Here is a 21,006-nt window from a genome sequence, read left to right on the forward strand (position 1 = left end):
TTCCCAAATTTAACCCACATAACCTTACAGTCCTAAACCAAACCTAGGTAATCTTACTGTCCTTAACTTAACCTACAGAACGTTACTTTCCTAACCCTAACCAATATAACTTTACTTTCCTAAACCTACATAATTTTACTGTACTAAACCTAAACAACATAACCTTACTTTCCTAAACCTAACCTACAGAACTTTACTTTCCTAAACCTTACCTACATAACCTTACTGTTCCAAACATAACCTATGGAACTTTACTTTCCTTAAACCAACTCACATAATCTTACTGTGCTTAACTTAACCTACATAACCTTACTTTTGTAAACCTAACCTACGTAACTTTACTTTCCTAAACCTAACCTACAGAACTTTACTGTCCCAAACGTAACCTATGGAACTTTACTTTCCTTAATCCAGCCTACATAACCTTACTTTCTTAAACCTAACCTAGGTAACCTTACTTTCCTAACCCTAACCAGTGTAACTTAAGTACATAAGGCAATGTCGACCAACTATGAATCTTTCCCCAAATCTAACCTAACAGGTAGGGAGGTTCATTTGTTTGGCGCTAATCCGTTGTATGAGATTACACTGAGATGGTTATGCTTTTATTTGCCCAGGTTTTCAGATATCCATCTCTGAGGTCACAGCTCCCACCCCAATATGAGTAAAGGTAAATGGAATTCAGTTTATTGTGCTCATTGAAAAATTAAGCCAGAGATTTTATTGGCAACATGTCTTTCCATAAATACACAGAGTACATAAGTACACAGAATAACAGTTTTCAGAAGAACTAGTTCTTCCAGAAAGAGAAGTTACAATTTTTTTAACGCTGTGAGCACCACAAACAAAATTTCGTTTACCTTGACTGCATAAGGGTTGAGGCAGAAATCTTATGCACGTGTATCTCAAAACCTGGACATATAAAATCACATTCATCTGCATGGTAAGATACTACGGGAGGTAGGATTTTTGTAACTTGACTGAATTGACCCTTTAAGACCTCAATATAAACTCATCGATGCAGTGCAGGACTTACTGTAAACACTACAGCTTCCTTGGGCCTGCAGACTTGTTTGTTTGCACTGAAGACATGACCTGTTTGCATCACAGTCTTTGGCTCTGTATCTTTTTGGGCCCACGCCCAAATGCGAGTTTCCCTTGGCTAACATGGAAGGAGAGCCGGGCGCTTCCTTCCCCGACTGTGCCTGGCATCTGTGACTACTTAGGGGGTACACACCCACTGAACCCCTCCCACTCAAGATTCTGCATTTGATGCAGGATAGCAGCACTATGTTGTACAGCACACTATCAAAGCAAACATAGATTTTAAACCATTTTTAAATAGAATGGTTGACTTTTCATACACACCAAATCATTAATGAAGGAAACAGTGAATATACTACAACTTCTTACTAAAATAAATTGGCAGATTTAAACAAAACTACAAAATTTAAGTAAAGGTAAACAGTTTTGTGACACAATCATCTGTCCAAACTAAATGGCCGCTGTTACAAAAACCAAACACAATAAAGCCATGATTTATTTGTGCATCATAAACAGAATCTGAAAACTAGCAGCAGTCACTATGGTGCTTCTACTGTCGCTGCTCCATTCAGCGTCTCCTCTGAGGGCTCAAGCTCGTATTTTCTCATGGAGATCGTTTTTGTTCGCTCAGATATCCACGGTGAGGCCAAGAGGGGAGGTGTAGAAACAGGGGCACTGAGATTCATATCAGGACCACAAAGCGTTTTTTGTCTTGCCTCTTGGTGAGCAGCCTGGACCTGTCGGTTACAGGACCACTCCTGGGTGCCCCCTTCAGCCCCCCGCCCACCAACCGCCGCCACAGCTGGTCAGCAGGCCTTCAGCTGTGCAAATGACCAGCTCTCTGACATTACAGTAAGATACAAGTGTAAAGCGAAGCAGGAACCTTGATGTAGATAACAATCAATCAACCAATGAATGTAAGTCCAACATTCACACTTGGTTTAGCTTTGTTTAAGTCCTCATCAGCTCCTGAGAAAAATATCTGGCTCTTAAGCAGCTAAATTATCCACTTTCATCACCAGCTAGTTGATAACTAAAAACAGCTCTCATGAGAGTGGTGAGAGTGAACCTACACAATCAAGTTTTGGGTCATAAAATCAAAACAATGAGCTGAAAGATGCTAAAATGCTTCAAAGGGCTGCAGGGAACTGCAAAGTTGGGTGGTAATTCTCTGTAGGAGCAGCCCCTGTCACATTACAAATTGTCATATGATCCACTGATAATCTCAGAACCCACTCTGTCTGATGACGATCAAGCCTCTTGGGGTGAGGGCCAATATTTCGGGCTCATCCGGCATAACCAGTGGTTATCTAAGCCAAGACTTCCTCTTCCATGCACTGGTCATTTTGACTAATCTCTTTAAGCAGCTATCTGCAAATGAATGCAGTTACTTTTTAAAAAAAAAACAAAAAACGTTAATATGAAGCGTATCATAAGATGTATGCCGGTGGGTTCTGAGATTGCATTTTGACCAGTGTGTTCCACCTCTTTCCACCTCACACTGACTGTTCACCTGCTGTCCCAACTTGATCAGACAATACTACATGGACTACAAACAGACTACAAATGGAAACCAGAACACTTTTGATACCAAAATCTTGTCGCGTTGCCTACAGATTCTGTATCATATGTAGAACCTATTTATAGGGATTATCCACTGTTAACATAAAACCATTGATTAGTGCAGCTTTAAGATTTTTTATATCATTGGATGTGTAATGAATATGCTTATTAAATGGCTTTGTTGAATACTCGATTTTGATTGGTCGGTTACAGCATTCTACAGTCTATAATGTCTGAGTAAGAGACTGTTGCTATGGATGCAACTCTGATCATAGACGCTTAGCGAAAGCAATGAAATCGTTTTTTAATCAGTAACATAATTTTTAAAATCATTATCAATGTATGTGTCAAATTATTGATTTCTTTAGTATGTAGCCCTGTAATGACGGAGACGATGTGCAGTGAGTGGGTCATTATTGTGAAATAAACTTCGACAGGTAACACAGTACATTGTCTCCTAACCTCATAGAAATGTATAGTACATAAAAGGTAAGTTTAAAAAAACAAACAAAAAGTACATATAATAGTTCAAGTATAGTCGTAAAAATGGAGTTCATATGTTGGGTAGCACAGAAACAGTTTAACTGTGTCATCTTTGTTTTCCTGCATCAGACCCTTCAGAGCAAATAGTTGCCACATATCCCCTACACTGTAACAATAATGCTGCTCCCACCCCACTGACAATACGTCAAGGAGAACATTACAAAATGGCCTCACAGGAACAAAAAAGGCCCTGTTCCTGTGAGACAGAAGATTAGCGCGGTCAAGGCCAGTCAGAGTTCCTCTTTCATTCTGAATTCAGACTGTTGAGAGAACAGTTCCAGATCTTGTGGATCGGTCTGTTCTCACAGATTAAACTGAGGAGCAGCTCCGCGTCACACACCGGTGTAGCTTTCCAGCGGTGCACCTTGTGTGTCTTCTTAGCTTGGCTTTGTGCCTATGATGCTGAAAGACTGTGGAAGTGCAGCGGGGCTGTTTGCCGCTCTCGTGACGCCACAGAGCACTTAGTGTTTAAACCACATGCAACCTCACACACATTCACACACTCACATTTCCTCATGAATATTCTTATCCATGTTCTCCGGAGACGACGTTGAGCAGCAGAGGGTCGTAGCTGCAGATTGTTTGGAGCAAGCTCAACTTGTGTAAGAATACCACTTAGTGGTGTCAACGTGTATTACAGGTCACAATAAGGCACACAAAGATTCACATAAGGAAGGAATCAAAATGTATTGATTTTATCATGTTTGTTAAATATTTACATGTATACAAAATGTTGACCTTTGCCCTTTATAATCTGACAGAAGCTAATAGATATCTACATCATTGTTCAAAGACAGACACGCGGACAGACACACATAGACAGACAGACAGACAGACAGACAGACAGACACTAGGTGGTGCTAAAGTATAAAGATGAAGTGCTGGGAGCGGCAGCAGAGAAATTCACCATGGAGCAAGCAACCAGTAACTCTGGATGAGCATATTCCTTTATTATTATTTGCAGACACGGTAATGACTGCTGAAAGGTTCCACAAAATTAAATAAGTTATATGATCCTCTAATGTCAAAGGAGGCGTCAGTGGCACCTTTTTTGTGAATTAGCAGAGGGCAGAAAAAAGAAAAATATTTCCAGTGTACTGAATTGAAATCATTGTTGCATTAGATTAAATTGAGATTATTGGTTTTAAATCTTTAGTTTCCATTTGACTACAGTGCTGAACAAGGTTAAATCTTCTTGTTACAAGTTTGGATAGAGCAGTGGGATTATAAAATACAGTAACTCAGTGGACAAATACTATAGTTTCAAATGGACATGTGAGTACGGGACAAGGCTAGAGTGCATATGTGCATGCGTAAGTGTGTTTAGTTCATGAATGGTGTCCACGTGTCATCAGTAAACAGGCAGTCCTGACGTCTGGCCACTCGGCCGTCTTGGCCTGTCCTGATGTCTGCTGTGCAGAGAGACTGACAGGCCTGTACGTCAGCACCCATATTTCTCACCTATGATTCATACTGACTTTGTTTGGCTTCCGATGAGAGCTGCAGGCAGCCAGCTACCGCTCGTCCCCCCACAGCCACTCCCCGAATTCTTTGACCTCAATATGAAGCTCTCTTTTTCTCTTGCTCTCTTTTTTAAGAGCATTTGTTTTCTGAGGCACAGAATTGATTCATATCACTAATACAGATAAGATAAAGATAAGCTACATTTCACTGACTCTGTTTTATTGTTGCATCTGTCACTGCAGGGAGTTTTTCCCCATGTAGCTTCTGTAAACACTGAGTGGAGCAAGAATTTTTTTTTAATTATTATTATTTTACATGATGTATGCACATTTTATGTAACAATGCCATAAGGTTGTGCTAACTAGATATTTATAAAAAATATATATGAAATAAGAGTCATAATTCTTCTTCTTTGTCTTCATGACATTAAAGTCCATCAAGTAGATTTTTGGGCACAATAAAAAGAATGTGAAAAAAAGTATCAAATGTGAAAATCCATATACAGTATATTTTCTTCTGTAAACACTACGAGCTGTGTTATTGTGTTAAAGATAATTTTCCTCTTGGTGTGTCCACGTGTAATGCTTGCACAAGGAGCAGAGTCAAACAGTCAGTCAGCAGCGCCTCACTGTATACACACCGTACAGCGTCACAAGAAACACACTCTGACAGGCTGTGTGACATCACTCAGCTGTAAGTAATGATCCCACTGTGTGTTTGGTGGTTAAACGGCTTACGTTTGACCAGGACGTTGCTGGCTTCTAGGCACGAGCAGAGTGGTAGCAGCGTATAGGGAGGGTGTTTGTCTTTTTGTGAAGCTAGCACGAACTCATCATTTATGTGTGTGTGTGTGTGTGTGTGTGTGTGTGTGTGTAAGGAGAGAGCAGAGTGATGTTTTGATGCAGTAGTGGAAGAAGAATTCAGATCTTTTACTACAGTAAAAGTAGACACTACAGTTTAAGAATACACTGTTACAAGTCCTGCATATAAGATATTTCTCAACGTACCAAAAATAAATGTACTCATTACACAGAATGGCTAATTTTGCCAAAAAAAAAAAAAAATACTAGATTATATTTCGTGATGCATTAACCCTCCTGCTCTCCTCAATATTAATTTGTAAGTGTCACTAATGTTGCAACTGTTAAAGATGGGCTTAATTCCATCTTAATTTATTACTGCTGTTTAATCTATTACAATATCATATAATTTGTTAGTTGATTATATTTTGTGTTAACTAAAGCTGTCATAGTGGAGTAGAAAATACAGTATTTTCCTCTAAACAATATAAACTAGCAGTAGCAAAAGTACCTAAAAATTGTACTTAAGCACATGCATTCAGTGACACTCCACCATTTGTTTGATGAGGAGCTGATGAGGTCATGTCTCCTGCTTGCGTCATCACCTATAGCTGCAGCTGCTGCTCTCATTGTTCCAACAGTGTCTGGGGCACACACACACACACACACACAGACACACATCTGAACCCTGCTTTAGCGCACATGTTGATAAAAAATCATCACCAGCAGACCTGTGGTGAAAAGCAAAATTTCCCTGATAAAAAAATTATATAAGCTGAAAACAGTAGAAGCACTGTTTCTACATCCTCTTATTAGTTTAGTTGAGGGCGATATTTCCAGCTGTCTGTGTTTTTTATACACGTGTGTGCACACATGATCACACAATGTGCACATCTGAGGAGGCACGTTTGACCTCCTGTGTTGCATGCAGTTTTACAAGATTGCACAGTGAAGCGTTTCACATGGCCGAGTGACGTCAGCAAGGCGAACGAGCGCTGTTTGTTTTTGTTTTGTTTTGTTTTGTGTTTTTTTCTTTCTTTCCCCTCCACAGACCCCTGACCACATGCTCATCATCATAATCATCCTCTAGAATTACGGATGTGATAATCTAGGTCAGAAGTGGTGCCAACGGAAAACACTGCCCGCTAATCTAAATAACCAGGATTTGCATGTGTGAGGGATGCATGTGTGTGTGTGTGTGTGTGTGTGTGTGTGTCAGAGAGGGAAAAAAAATAAAATACATGCTTTAATGAAATTATTTCTGAATTAGTGAAATAAATAAGGCTGTTTATCTGCTCAACACTGCATGCATTTTTTATTTTACCCCCCCCAAAAAAAGAAAAATCCTTAATTAATCAGTTAATGTTCAAGCACACCTCAGAGCCAGTCCTTTAGAAACACTGTTTAATATAGCCTATATAGAAAATATAATATAAAGCTGGGTTGGTTGCTTTATTGGGAATGCATCCTTTGATACTGACGCAAGAAAGCCATTTGGTTCCTCTTAAAATAAAGGCAGTTGCATCAGCTGCTAGGCTATATGCTGCATTTACTTAAATACATAAACATTAGCCTGATGGTGAACAGCTTGATGTTATATAAGGTACAAATAATAATGTATGGAAAGCTGTTGCTTTGTAAGAAAATGCAAAAAGCTTCCTCCATTTTAGCACTGTAGTTTTTTTCATTTGTCAGAAATGTGTGGTTCCTTTGAAGAGAATAAAAGACACGTCTGCTGCTGCGTTGATTTAAATGTCATTGAAAGGTGCAGTATATGTGTTAAATGCACATAAATTACATCTAAGCGTGTGTGCATGTGTGTGTGTGTGTGTGTGTGTGTGTGACAAATGTTCAGGCAGGCATAATTTGTGCCAGCTCTATGACGTAGAGGACATGAGGCCCAGGCGAGTGCTGTGAGTGGCAGTAACAGCATCTCCTACATGAGCCTGCCCCATCTCTGACTTCATTGGCTCCAGCTCTGACGCAGATACACGCAACACCCCCCTGCCTCCCCCTGCACACTTCTTTCATCACGTTTTTTTTCACCCATTTAAATGTTTTTTTTTCCTTTTTTTTGGATTCATGTGCTTTCTGCAGCTCCCTCCACTGCAGCGCTCCACACAGCTCCAAATCACATATCTGCACCACCTGTCCGTTGTGCGCTCTCTGAACGTGCTTTCTCTGTTTCCTCTCCTGCATTGATAGAAACCTTATCAACATTTATTTCATTTATTTCCATATTACCCACATTAATCCTCATCCCTTTTGAATTTAATTGTGCAGTTTGAGATTTGAATCACAGTGAGCCACCGAGAGCATTAGAGGTATTATACGCTCACATTAAATTTGTCAGCATGTGGCACACGAGCAGAAGATGGCTTCCACTGTTTCAGTCAACTGCTGAATTAAAACTGTTGACATGTGCAACTAAATATGTTCATCGGGGATTACGTCACTACATTTTCTCCACCAGCTGCACAGTGTAGTTTTGTGAAGCACATTATATATATTTATACCTATACGTATATTCACAGAATATTGTCCAAAAAAAAAAATATATATATATATACATATACATACATATATATATATATATATATATATATATATATATATATATATATATATATTAGGGACTGTGTTAATTTTGTAGCTTTTATGAGGGGACCTTTTTGCATTTAATCACATCAAATGAATCCCTCTGGGCTAAATCTGTCTCAGATTCAGTGTTTCTATTGACAAATTAAAATCAAACGACAGTGACTGCAAATGTAACTAAAAGCATATAATCCAACTAAAACTACATCCAAAGATGTCAGGTGTAATTGGAAAAAGGGAAACAAGAAAAGGAAAACCCTTATTAATAATAAGAAATGCCATACCAGTGAATTAAAAGTCCATAGCAAATCTAGGTCTAAAGAACCATGATAAGTGTATTTTGCCACAGATGTAGCACAGTTATATGCATTGTCTGACCTTTGATCTCCATGTAGATAAGAAATTATACAAGACTTTTCCTGCAGGATTTAAATAATGGATCATTTAGGATAACATTTGCTAATAAAATTCATTTGAGACATTCATTTGTATCAGAGGTGTCATTCTTCTGTATGGTAGGAATGATGGCATGTAAAGAGATAGATAGATAGATAGATAGATAGATAGATAGATAGATAGATAGATAGATAGATAGATAGCACTTCAACGCTGAAGTATGTTTTGTTTTTTACATAACTGCCATATTCTTTACTATTTATTTTCCTCTTTTTCCCATTCCCCCACAATGTAAATGGTTATTTTCTTTGCCCTAGTACAGCTAAACAAAATCTATGGTTTATTAAATTACTATTTATTTATTGTAGCCTCAGCCAATGCTGCAATCTGGGAAAAAGGCCCATTAAGCAACAAACACGAGAAGTCAGTTTAGCTGTACTCATATCGAAGAGAAATAAAGGTAAGCAGTAAAACTAAACTGTGCACTCACAACAGTTTACAGAGCAACTTCCTAGTTCAGCTTTGACCCACTGTACTCTCCGTGGTTGCATACACAGATTTTTTTTGTAAGGGTTAGGGGTTTTTTTAGGGATTTTTACTGACAGTTTATATGTGCTCACTTCAGTTTTACCTCTAAATATGTGGTTTATATCCTCTTGATTTGTCTGAAACCTGCCCAGTTGTCTAGCTTCCTAGGTCTTAGCAATTACTTCAGTGAGTACAGTGCTGTCTTAATTAATAGAATTGATGATCAGAGTTTCAAAGCTTTATGGGTGCCAAGACCAACCAGCAAATGAGTGGGTGAGTTGCTAGAGCAGTGAAAAGGACAAGTTCATCACTGACCAAGTTCATTCACCAGGGATTGCATTGTATAATGACGAGCATCAAGACGCTACTGGACTGGGGGCAACAATACTCAATGTAGCATCAAAGTCCTGTTAAACTGGGTAAAGTTAGATGTGTGTGTGCAGTAATTTTGTAAGTGAAGTGCTTTTGCTGTTGTTTTTTGCTTTGGTTTGACTGAAACATTGTTGGATTTTTTGGTCTGACTATGAATTGACCAGATAATGTTCAGACTTGACTGAACAGCCATTACCCACCTACTGCTACAAAGTCCAGCTCCAGATAGGATCCTTTTAGTTTAGAATACAAATAGAAAACCTCAGTTCAGCTTTCACCAAGATCAGTCTCTAGAAAGGGTCTAGCCTGAATTAAACTCTGGTATTTGCTATATATTCTGTATATTGCCCTTAAACTCTTACCATTGGCAGATAGCAGTAGAAATGGAAAGTATCTAGCTCTGTCATTTTGGGGACCCTAACAGCTACTCTTCAGGCTCCTCTGTTGGCTGTGCTGTTAGGGCAATGTGGCTCTAAGCAAGAGGCTTGTCACACTGAAGATGCTGGGTGTGCAGAGGCCTGCTTCCTTTTGCCTGCCAAAGGGTAGCATGTTTGTGATGTGTCTCAGATATCTACAGAGGAAACAGAGCAGACAGCAGAATCCTAATACAACATAATGGAGAGAACAGGATTGTGTTTCAAACAAGATCAGCGCCACCCCAAGTGAAAGTTAGGCCCATCATCTTCCTCAGGTTCCTTTAACATGCCATTACTGTAAGGGAGTCCATAAAAGGCAACCTTCACCAGATCAGCCCGTTTCCTGTTGACAAGTGAGTGCTGCGCCTCTTCTGGGGGGACATGCAAGCAGCTGAAGAGCCAAGTTTTATTGGTGGACACTTGCCCTTGGACCCTTGGGGACACAAGACGTAATCCCCACTGTGCAATTTACACAGTGATTCCACTGATGCAGCATGTTCTAACTCCCAACTCGTAAAATACCACAGCTTGGTCAGTGGCCCGCTCAAACTCTAGGTACTCCCTCAGCATCAGTTTAGCAAAAACTACTCACTACATGCATACAGTGTCTTTTGAAACTTAACTTCTGGTTAGGTGCCAAAACTACTCAGTTAGGTTTGGGAAAAAAATCAAAGTTTGGGTTAAAATACATATGTTTCTTACTTAAGTTACCTATGTAAGTTAGAATAAGTCAGCTTTTGGGCTATGTACAAATTACAAGCAAATCTGACCCAAATCTGATATTTTTGCTCTCATGTGACACAGATCTTGTTTTTTTAAGAATAGGTTGGATACAGAAATCCATTTTTTCCAATCAGATCTTGGCCACTTTTCATACTTGGTCCTAATTGAGATACATATCCGAACACTGGCCATGCAACCACTGTGGAAACAGTCATATCAGAACTTGTGTGTTTTCCCCATACATCCATGGTTTTTCCACGTCATACTTCACTGCCCAGATGCAGATCACTCACCGTTCAGTGTCAGAGTGGTCAGTTGAAACTACAGACGGCCGACGTAGCTGTATCTCTACTTCAGTAGGCTGCCCCAGTCGCCAGTTTGTAGAACCCAATTACCAGATGCTTTCTGATGGAGACAGCTTGCCTACATGCTGTGACAGTGTTGTTTTGAAGCAACACAGAGATACTGGAATGCCCTGGACTTCCTAAAGTTTTGGAGGAACTGTTCCTCCGTGAAGCCCTCCACATCGTGTCCCGACCACTCCTGACTACCCTGGCCGCATCCACAGCGCTCTTTCTACATAACTACAAGCAATAACTACTAATAGAACTTGTGAAATTGAAGACCCATTTACACTACAGCCCATTATCCATAATCAAAGGGCCATTTCTTCAAAAATATGCTACACATTCTCCCACATAAAAGCACATGGCTAATTAATATGCAGACTGGCATCACATGATGGACCTTCCTACTACTGTGATTATTCGTGAGAGTATTCCTCTATTTCCCCAAAATAATTCCTGTTTTGCAAATGTGACATTAAATAATAATGAATTAAGCATCAAGCCCTACGATGTGAAAGTGGTGAGTACAGTCTCACTCTGAAATCCGGCACTTGGGCAGTGACTTGAAGCCTCAGGAACCAACAAAAAAAGGCGTACTTTACCATCGGTATGATACGCGGCCAGTTGCCATAGTTAAACAGCGCCTGGGGAAACGCAGCGGGACAAGGACAAAAGTGAAGGTGGCGAAAGTGCAAGTGGGACGGGGGGGAGTGGTGGTGGATGGGTCCAACAAACACCAACTTTCACCCAAGAGAACGGTGTTCATGTCCATGTTCAAGCTCGTAAGATGTTTTTTTTTCCTAAACCTGACCACTTCCTTTTGGTGTCTAAACCTAAGTATGTGTTTTTGTTGCCTAAATGCAACCGTGTGTTTGTTGTCGAAGGAAAAAAAAGTCAATTTGCGGTGTTGTACCAACGTAGTGCGATCATTTCGAAAGAGATTGTATGTAAACGTTAAATTTCCTGTGAAAATGGAAGTGCATCTTGAAAGAAGAGAAGTTGAAATGGTGTCCCAGAACACAACAACCAACACACCCAAGGTACCTGGCACGTTTTAGGTGGAAGTGGAGAGTCCATGACCAAAATGTCAATATGCAATAAGGTCAGAGTGAAAATGTATCGACATGGCCATGGTTTGAGGCCCTGTTTAGACGACAACGGTTTCTTTAAAAACGGAGAAATCTGTCCTTTGTGTTTTGGAAAACTTCCGCGTTTATATGACGATGTTATTGAAACGATCTCCGTTCACACGGAGCCGCAAAATCGAGTAAGGTGAAGCTGCAGCACTGGAGGCTGCAGTTTCAGGACCGCACCCGTTCTGGGATAACGTTACACAGTGTTGGCCCGCTTTGCCTGACCTCCACTGTCCTCTCCGCTCCTCTCACCCACACTTGAGCATCCGTCCAGGGAGGACCGCAGAGGTCAGGCAAAGCAGGCCGACACTGTGCGTGTATCCCAGGATGGATGCTCAAGTGTGGGTGAGAGGAGCGCAGAGGAGCGCAGAGGACCACGATGAGGTGGAGTTGTCACAGTAGATCTACACTTTGCTGGGGAAGTGTTGATAAATTCAACAGGGTGAGCAGCACAAACAGAGCTCAGCATTGTTGTTGTGATGGTTGACTTTCTCGCGCATGCCTAGTGACTGGAACTGTAATGCGCATGTGCGAAAAGTCTCCATTTTCAGAGGAACTGCATATTGCAAGTTTACATGACAACAGAGATGGTGCCATTTCCAAAAAATTGCACTCTGGAACCCGTTTTCAAAATGTTGCGTTTTCAGGCATCCAAAACGCCGTGTCATTTAAACGATCATCCAAAACGCAACTAAAGTTTACCGTTTTCAGTTGAAACCATTGTTGTATAATCTGGACCTTAGACAGGACACAAACAGCAGTCTCCTGGGTGAAAGTCCTGTGTTTGTTTTTTTCCCACCTATCCACCCTGACCTCCTCACTAGGCAGACTTTTTTTTGCTTATCATGCTAGGTCACCTGACTTCCTCCCTTGCTCCCGTCATAATACCTATGGCCACAAAGAGCATCATAGTTTGAAGCTGCCATATGACAAGCTGGGAGTGAGAACCCCTTGATTGATGTGACAATGCTGACAAAAAAAACTGTCATCGGACTCTTATTTTACTGTCATCATTTTCACCATGTGGAGGGATGTCCTCACAGCCAAGTCAGTACGTGTGGGCTCAGGACTACATGTCTGCTGAGAGGGCATTACAGTCTCAAGCTCAGAAAAGCTCATGGTCCTTGTAGGGCAGATTTTACCCTGGTTATCATTCATCTAGAGGTGGACAAACCAGCTACTACAGAATGGGTTATTCTGGTCTATTTCTCACCAGGATTTGCTGTAGCACTCAAAGGAGGTTGAGCATCACTTATGAAAAGCTGAGTATTTTATGTGTACATTTGGATAACATTGGGGGTGCTTGAATCCAAATTTGACTTTATTGCAACAAGGAAAAAAACATTCCTAAAATATGTTCCATAGGGACGTAGGACATAGAAGTTAAGTCAACTGAGACAGGCTTGGTATCAGTGCTTGATACTTTTTAAGGTATCGACCGAAATAACTCAGTACCACATAGTTATGAAACCTTTCCAGTCAAACAATACCTGCATGCAATCCTTTCTGTACCCGTATCAAAAAAAACATAAAGGACTATTCAATATGACATGTGATTGGCCCTCTGTTGCAGCAGCTACAAACTATACAATCTGTGGTGTTGTGAAGTCGAGCATGGTGTATTTATTTTTATTTTTAAGGTCTTTTTGCCTTTTTTTCTGTTTTATTTGAAAGAGATGGGAGAGAGTGGGGATAACATGCAGCAAAGGGCCCAGGCCAGACTCGAACCCAGGCTGCTGCATTGACGACTCAACCTTATGTGCGTTCTACTCCGTGAGCTACTGGGTCACCCAGGCAAGGTGTGTTTGAAGGAGCTGGAAGTTTAGTGTGCCGAGACGCCACCAAAATGTTCCAAAGTATGGTTATGCTACATGCCTGTGGCGTATAGTGGCATTTTACGCAACTGAACGCTTCCATTCACATGACAGGTATCAAATGAGGTAGAAAAAAAGCCATTGAACAAGGTAGCCTTCTCTATTGGTATCGGTATCACTTAAAGTGTACTGGTATTGCAGTTTTCTTTAATGGTACCCAGCCCTGACTGAGATGGACCTCTACTTTTCAATCTCCACTCACTTTCCTCTCTCCCTACTGCAGTCAGATGCTAAAACTCATATGCATTTAGAATTATAGTGGACCCAGATCAGATCCTTCTGATTCTTTTTAAAGGACTCATGTGTACTTAGTATGTACTACATGGACAAACTAGGACAGTGGCTATCCAGGTAATCTGACTGGTGCACCTTTCACATCCCCCAGGTAATACAGATCATAGTCATAATTTTGATAATCACCCTCTGGATGGACTTCTCGCCAATTTAAATACAAGTGGGTTGCTGTATGTAATGTAGTGACATCACCAATTCAAATGCAGCCTGATAGGCTGAGTGAGAAATAATCTCAGGAAACGTGTAATACACAAAAAAACCTTTCTCACCATTCATGCTTCCTTCCCTTTTGCTCTTGGTTGCTATTTTCTGTGAGAAACAAACAGTGACAACAGATTGATTCAGCCAACAAGTTCTAATCTAATGACGGAAATACTCGAGAGCACTTGCAGCACAAAAATAGTGAGCAGATAGATGTGACAAGTGTGAATAAGTGAGGCAAGACTAAAGCGGTGTCTTTTATGTTTGACACTAACATTTAATTGACATGAATACAACACATTGTGACATGTTCTGTTTAGTATTTATGTTTGTTTACTATTGCAGTTTGATATGAGTTTTTTGCTACAACAATCTAATGCTGATTAGTTTGAATATAATTGCTTAGTTGTGGATTATCTCATGTGAAAAAGTTATTCACTTTTATTTAAAATCACTGTATTCAAAATATAACCATGTTTAATGTATATTCCTCCCCTGCTATTTTACCTCTTGCTTTTGTGATATCTAAACACACACCTAAACATGAGCTGATACTCCGTCAATGTGGTGATACCTCTACTGTATCACTAACACTGCCTCAAATAATCTATAGGGATTTCTACCCATACAGGCCAAAATAAAATTAGACACAGGCATATTTTCTATTATTTGTGCAGGATCAAGAACAGAGCTAAGACCGCAGCAACACATACTGTATATGGTTACAGGAAAACAAACATGAACTATGTTACATAATGTGCCATAGACAATCTCAGAAAAGGTGAGAGGAGGAGAACAAGAGAGAACAATGAGATTAATGCCTCTGATGTCCTAATGATGTCTTAGAAGAAGAAGAAAAAAAAAATAGAAAGAGGTTGAGAACATTGAGCGGTAAACAAAGATGTCATCCTCTCTCCCGGGATGGTGAGGACGTCTGAGCGAGCAACAAACCTTTCCTCTGGGTAGGTCTAATATACTACAATCTGACAGCAGTTATTCAAAATGGCAATTATTAAGACGACAGAGGGCAGGCAATGATGTGCTGTGATTTGTGTTTCCATTAACCTAAATTATGCACCTATCTCACATTTGTCCTAATGGATCACAGTGCAATGACGTCCACTGACGTCACATTTCAGACGATCCGCATTGCAGTCGCATGCAAATGTGTGCATGCCAGGCTTTGTGTAAATGTGAAACTCCCTTTTTTTATTATTGCATTTTCCAACAAATAAGAGTAAACAGAGGCAGTAATATGCTCATTGGTTGTTGAACTAGTTGCGAGCCAAGCTGTGAAGATGTGCATAACTCCCTCAGCCCCCCAGGGACCCTGTATTTTCATGGGCCTGCCTCTGACGTCAATGCTCCGGCTGTCCTGTGGATTGTCAGAACAGACTATTCAGTTGGGGGGAGGGGACTGGAAGTCTCTGTGGTGTGTGTCTGCCGCATGTGATGTGTGTGTGTGTGTGTGTGTGTATGTGTGCCTATGTGGATGTATGCTCCTGCGTGTGTATGTGTTCATGTTTGCGTGTGCTTGCATGTGATCTGTAAATGTTTCACTTACATCTGGGGCGTGTGTGTGTGTGTGTGTGTGTGTGTGTGTGCAGAGTGCAAAAAGCGTGTACAGTGCCTTGAATCAGAAATGTGCTTAAGTGGATGAGGTCTGTAATGTGGGGGTAGTGGGTAAGGCTGTGTGTGAACAAGCGCGCACACGTCTGAAGATGTGCAGCTCTTAGGTTGGGAGACAGAGGCCGTAGTCATCAGGAGGATGTTTGCTAAAAACAGCCGAGAGGGGAGAACAGTTAAGCATGGCTGCCGACCACTTCACTCCTCAGTCAGCTGTTGATCCCCCAGCAGGACGACGGCATAGGAACCTTCTGCATGTGACACATCCCAAATTAAGACACATGAGATTTCAGCTTCTTTCATCATCACATTTTTGATTTCCATAAATTTCTCTGTAACACACATGCTATCCATTCACAGATGGATATGGGATTTGGTGGCAGGATAATGTTGACAGAGAAAAGAGTGCGCACTGCCTGTCCAAATTGATACAGATCAAGCCGGAAAGAGCCCTGGCCGACATTTTGAGGTTTTCTTAGGTTTGTGGCGTTTAGTTCATTTATTCCAACTGTTTCCAAATAAATAAAAAGATACTGTGAAGCAGATTTAGCGGCAAAATCCCTCTGTTGACCTGTCTGCCTATGATCTATCTTCTTCTGTAAATAGATATGTTTTACATTATCCACAGTGCAGGTCAATCAGCAAGGACCAGTGGTGCACTGTGACGCAGAACACTTACTCAAGCACTCAAGCAAATTTAAGGTACTTTATCTGAGTATTCCCAGTTCACAATAGTCTTCTACTGGAATACATTTCAGAGGGAAATATTGTAAGTTTTACTCCAGTTATTTGACAGCTAAAATAAACTTAAAAATGATCACATTTATTTGTGTATCACTTTTTAAAACACAGTTACAAAGTGCTTTATGAGACAAATAAAATAGTGTACACCATCAAGATAAAAACAGCAATAAAGACGTGTGTAATGAAAATAAATGAATAAATAAATTGCTGAAAGAAGGATAGAAACTAGACACAACAGATTTACTGATTTGCGGAGTATATTAAATGAAGACACTGAGTTTGCTAACATAACTTCCACAGGTAAGGAGTTCCACAGCTTTGGGGCTCTAATGGAAAATGCCCGGTTTCCTTTGTAACAAGGCGGGCTGTGGGAGCAGTTTGGAGGGTCCTACCTGAGGAGCGTTGGCAGCGGTTAGGCTCATAGGGTCTAAGTAAATCTACATTGTATGTTAGAGTGAGGCCATGTAGGGCTTTAAAAGTAATTAGCAAAAGTTTAAAATTCTATACTTAACAGGAAGCCAGTGGAGCATTGTAAGGGTGGGAGTTATATGGTCTTGTCTCTTAGAATTAGTCTGGCAGCTGAGTTTTGAACAAGCTGGAGACAGGAAATGACCTTTTGGCTGGTGATAGTGGTAAGTTTCATCGCAATTTATGGTTATACAGACAAAACTTAGGACAAGCTTATAAAAAATGATGCACTGTTATGAGATTCCCCAACAGTAAATACAATTAGACTTCTCAAATGTGAGAATAATGCAGCTTTTTCTTGACTTAAACGGAAATAATTTTGGCGATTGGACTATTGGTTGGATAAAACAATCTCAAGAACTTTTTTGCGCCCATGCATCGAAAAAAAATGAGAAAATTAATCTTTCATAAAAATGACTATTAGCCTTTATGAAATAGTCAAAATTAGCTCCACCTCAAGCAACTGTAATAGTAAAATGCTACTCACACATTAATGCATCAGTCATAATGAAACTTGATATTTAACATACATTTTGATAATAAAAACTTTGACTTAGAGAACAATGCAGGACTTTCACTTTAATTTCAGGAGTTTTCAGGAGGAAATTACATTGTGTTACCGTCAGTGGAGGAGCTGCACAACTGTATTTTCTACTATGACGAAATTATTTCAGCAATTTCAAATTAAATGTCATTGAAAATATATTAATCAAAATGTTAAAATGTCAAGGTCAAAGGGTCACCACAACTTGATAAACTAGTCCTTCACTCACCCATGACAGACGCCAGGCGGCTCCTTAGCAACCGACAATGTGTCCCTAACAAAATGCAGCTTGCTTTGTGTACTTAAAATAGCAGGAAACATGTGACAGCTCAAGATTTGCTGTGATCACTCCGTTGCTTCTGTAACATTTTCTAACATAAGCCTCCTGGGTCTCATATACATTCAAACACAATGCATCTTTAAATGTGGGCAGGGGCAGTAACACAGCTTTCTTTGATTTAGTACAATTTATATTTAATATAACACAGTTGAAATAACAGTTTGATTTGGCAGGTCGAGCTGGTCATTTCCTGTTATGTAATAATTATTCCAAATTTAAAGCGGTTGCTCTGCCACTCCGGAGAGCCGAGGATCAGAGGGGTTCACCGGCGGGTCACAGACAGAGTTGTGGCATCCCTTGTGATCTACCGCATTTCCCTATAAGTTCTTCACCCATAACCGTCTCACATAAGCTCATAAACTTCCAGTCATGAACTTTGCTGGGAATGTTTGAAAGCATTTGTTTTCTATCTAAATTTCCGTGCATAAGCTACTTGAAGTGCAGGGAGGACACACAGAGGTGAGCCCTGAAGGAGCTGACAGTGCTCTCACTGAGCTTCTCCAGCTCAGAGCTTCTTCTCGGTCATTGTTTTTGTGGAACATTGACAACAATTTTACAGCTTCCTTTATTTATTCTCATTAGTGTCATAAATCAGAGTAAAAAACATTAATTATAATAGGATCGGCATAAAAATGTGGATTTTTCATATGTTTTTTTCAGATCAAAATGGCATCTAAAGCATGTGTATCTATCCTCAAATAAAATGATGACAATGTGTAGTTTTATTTCACCTAAATGGCTGCATTTATTTGGCTTTCCCTTCTGCATTTAACCTCCTACATTCCTGAGCTTCATAACATATTATTAGATAAGTATTGTAAAAGAACAGGTTCATGCTTTATCACAGTACCACTACATCTAATCAAAAGGCAGCATCGTACATGTGAGATAAACCGATGTGTCACCATAAGATGCATTCCTCATTTAAGGGCTTTTCTCATCTGGCTGGAAATGGAGGGAAAGCGACAGAGTGTGTCAGGGAGAATCCATTATGTTATACGTGACCTCTGAATGGACCAGCTGCTCGAGAGTGTAGGAATGCCAGGGATTGATAGCGCACATGCTGACGCAACCCACCACAGCTCCCACACCTCTCTCTCTCTCTCTCTCTCTCTCCCCCGATATGATCAGTATGTAATGCTGCGGCCGTGAGGGAGTCTGGCACACTGTATGCTGTATCATGTTGCCGACTCAGAGCTGTTGAGGTGCACTGCGAGCGCTGATAACACGAACACACATCTACAAAGGTTGCAGAGATAGGGAGCTCACTTCATTTGGAACTTGATGCAGGAGCCTCACTTGAACTACTCGCACAGAGAGAAAAATATTTAAACAGGAATTATTTGCACGCATGTTGAAACTTGTTGGCATTTTGTGCATTTAATCTGATGTGAGATCTTTCTGTGTGCTGTTTATAGTTTTTTGCATCCTATGGCACAGAATTAGCTCAGTGTCAGGATTGTTTTGCAACATCCTGTAAATGAATTATGTGTCTCTTTGCTGCATGGATATTATTAGTGGGAATATAAACATCGGTGGTGATGCATTCCTTGGCTGGCTTTAAGGCAAGAACTGTACAGTTAACAGGAACTAAGTAAGGCCATATAGACGTCAGAGAAAGCTCGGAGTGATACAGGAAATCCTCTGACTAACACTTTGAGTAATCTGAACCAAATTCAACCTTCTTATGATTGTGCATCTGTGTATTTAGCTCCCATTGTATTTTTATTTTCCTCCAGATCGTCTCCAGTCAGTGCAGGATGTAAAATGTTTATCTGGTTGACCTGAATTTGAGGTTAATTAGATTATTTTTTTATCATTATCACTATGGGACTGGATATTATTAGTATAGGATTATAACTCTAAATATTCCAGTTACACTGTAGATGTTCAGCTTTTGCAGTAATTTGCAGAGTTGGGCTTTTGCTGAAGGAGTGGACCACATTGATTTATTTTATCGTGCCAATTCAAGGCGATATTTACAATTATAATTTATGTAAATGTACGACTGAGTTAGCCTGCTGAAATAAATCAATTGAATACATTCCTTCGGTAAATGCAAGTCTCTGCAGATATTTGAAGTCAGGGGCTGAAATATCAACAGTGATCCGGAAAAAGGCGGAAAGACAAATCTTATTTACTTCAGACAAAAAGAACATTATGTAAAATCTGAACATAGATAAGACACACTTCAGACTATTGTATCTTCGTCTCTGTATTGTCCCTGCTCACTCACTCTCTCTCTCTCTCACACACACACACACACACACACACACACACACACACATTGTTTGTGTTTCTGTACAGTAAATATGCTTTTCTGCACCATAATAAAACTGGGTTCATATGTTTAACATTTGCTTTTACCAGACAGGTCTGTTTCTGTCTGGCTGTGGAAGAGTTGATCTGAATGAAGATGCATGTTGGACACAAGCCATTCATAAAATTTGGTTTGGTAGTACCCAAACACACCATACAGATTGAGCTCAGTTTTTACTCTCTCTTTGCTGAGGAGGTCAGAGGTCATGGGCCGACACCTGGCAGGAATTGGTGCCTTGTTAAATGGCACTAAACGACGGCAAGATGCTTAAAACGACGCGCTGGACCTTTTTTTTAATCAGTCATTGCATGCGAAAGTTGACGCTCCATTAATTTGTCCCGCCATGCTGTATTATGTGAAGGCTGTCGCCGTCTCCTCATTGACCACTGAGCCGTGGATCAGGAAACAGCAGCGTGTCTCTAGAGAGCGCTGGGGCATATGGCTCGGCCCCTTTTACGCAGCCAAATTCAGGAACAGGAACAGCAGTTCAGCAGCGTCAAGAGTGCGCATCCCAGACGCGTCAAATGCGCCAAAACACCGGAAGCAAGGACGATTTACCCTTCAAATGAAAATAAATGTGTTGTGTGTAGAAAAAAGGGTTAATGGATGAATGTAATTTTTGGAAATACTGATAATCCGTGATTTTTCATAAGATGCTATGCGCTCTG

General features: G+C 40.4%; 1 protein-coding gene across 2 annotated transcripts in view; it reads left to right on the forward strand.

Moving 5' to 3' along the window:
* Nucleotides 1-21,006, forward strand: part of pde10a (phosphodiesterase 10A) — a 77,242-nt gene that overhangs the window by 5,630 nt on the left and 50,606 nt on the right. The gene's annotated exons all lie outside the window — the stretch shown is intronic.

The sequence above is a fragment of the Epinephelus fuscoguttatus genome, linkage group LG16 (genome assembly GCF_011397635.1).
Source record: "Epinephelus fuscoguttatus linkage group LG16, E.fuscoguttatus.final_Chr_v1".
NCBI lineage: Eukaryota > Metazoa > Chordata > Actinopteri > Perciformes > Serranidae > Epinephelus > Epinephelus fuscoguttatus.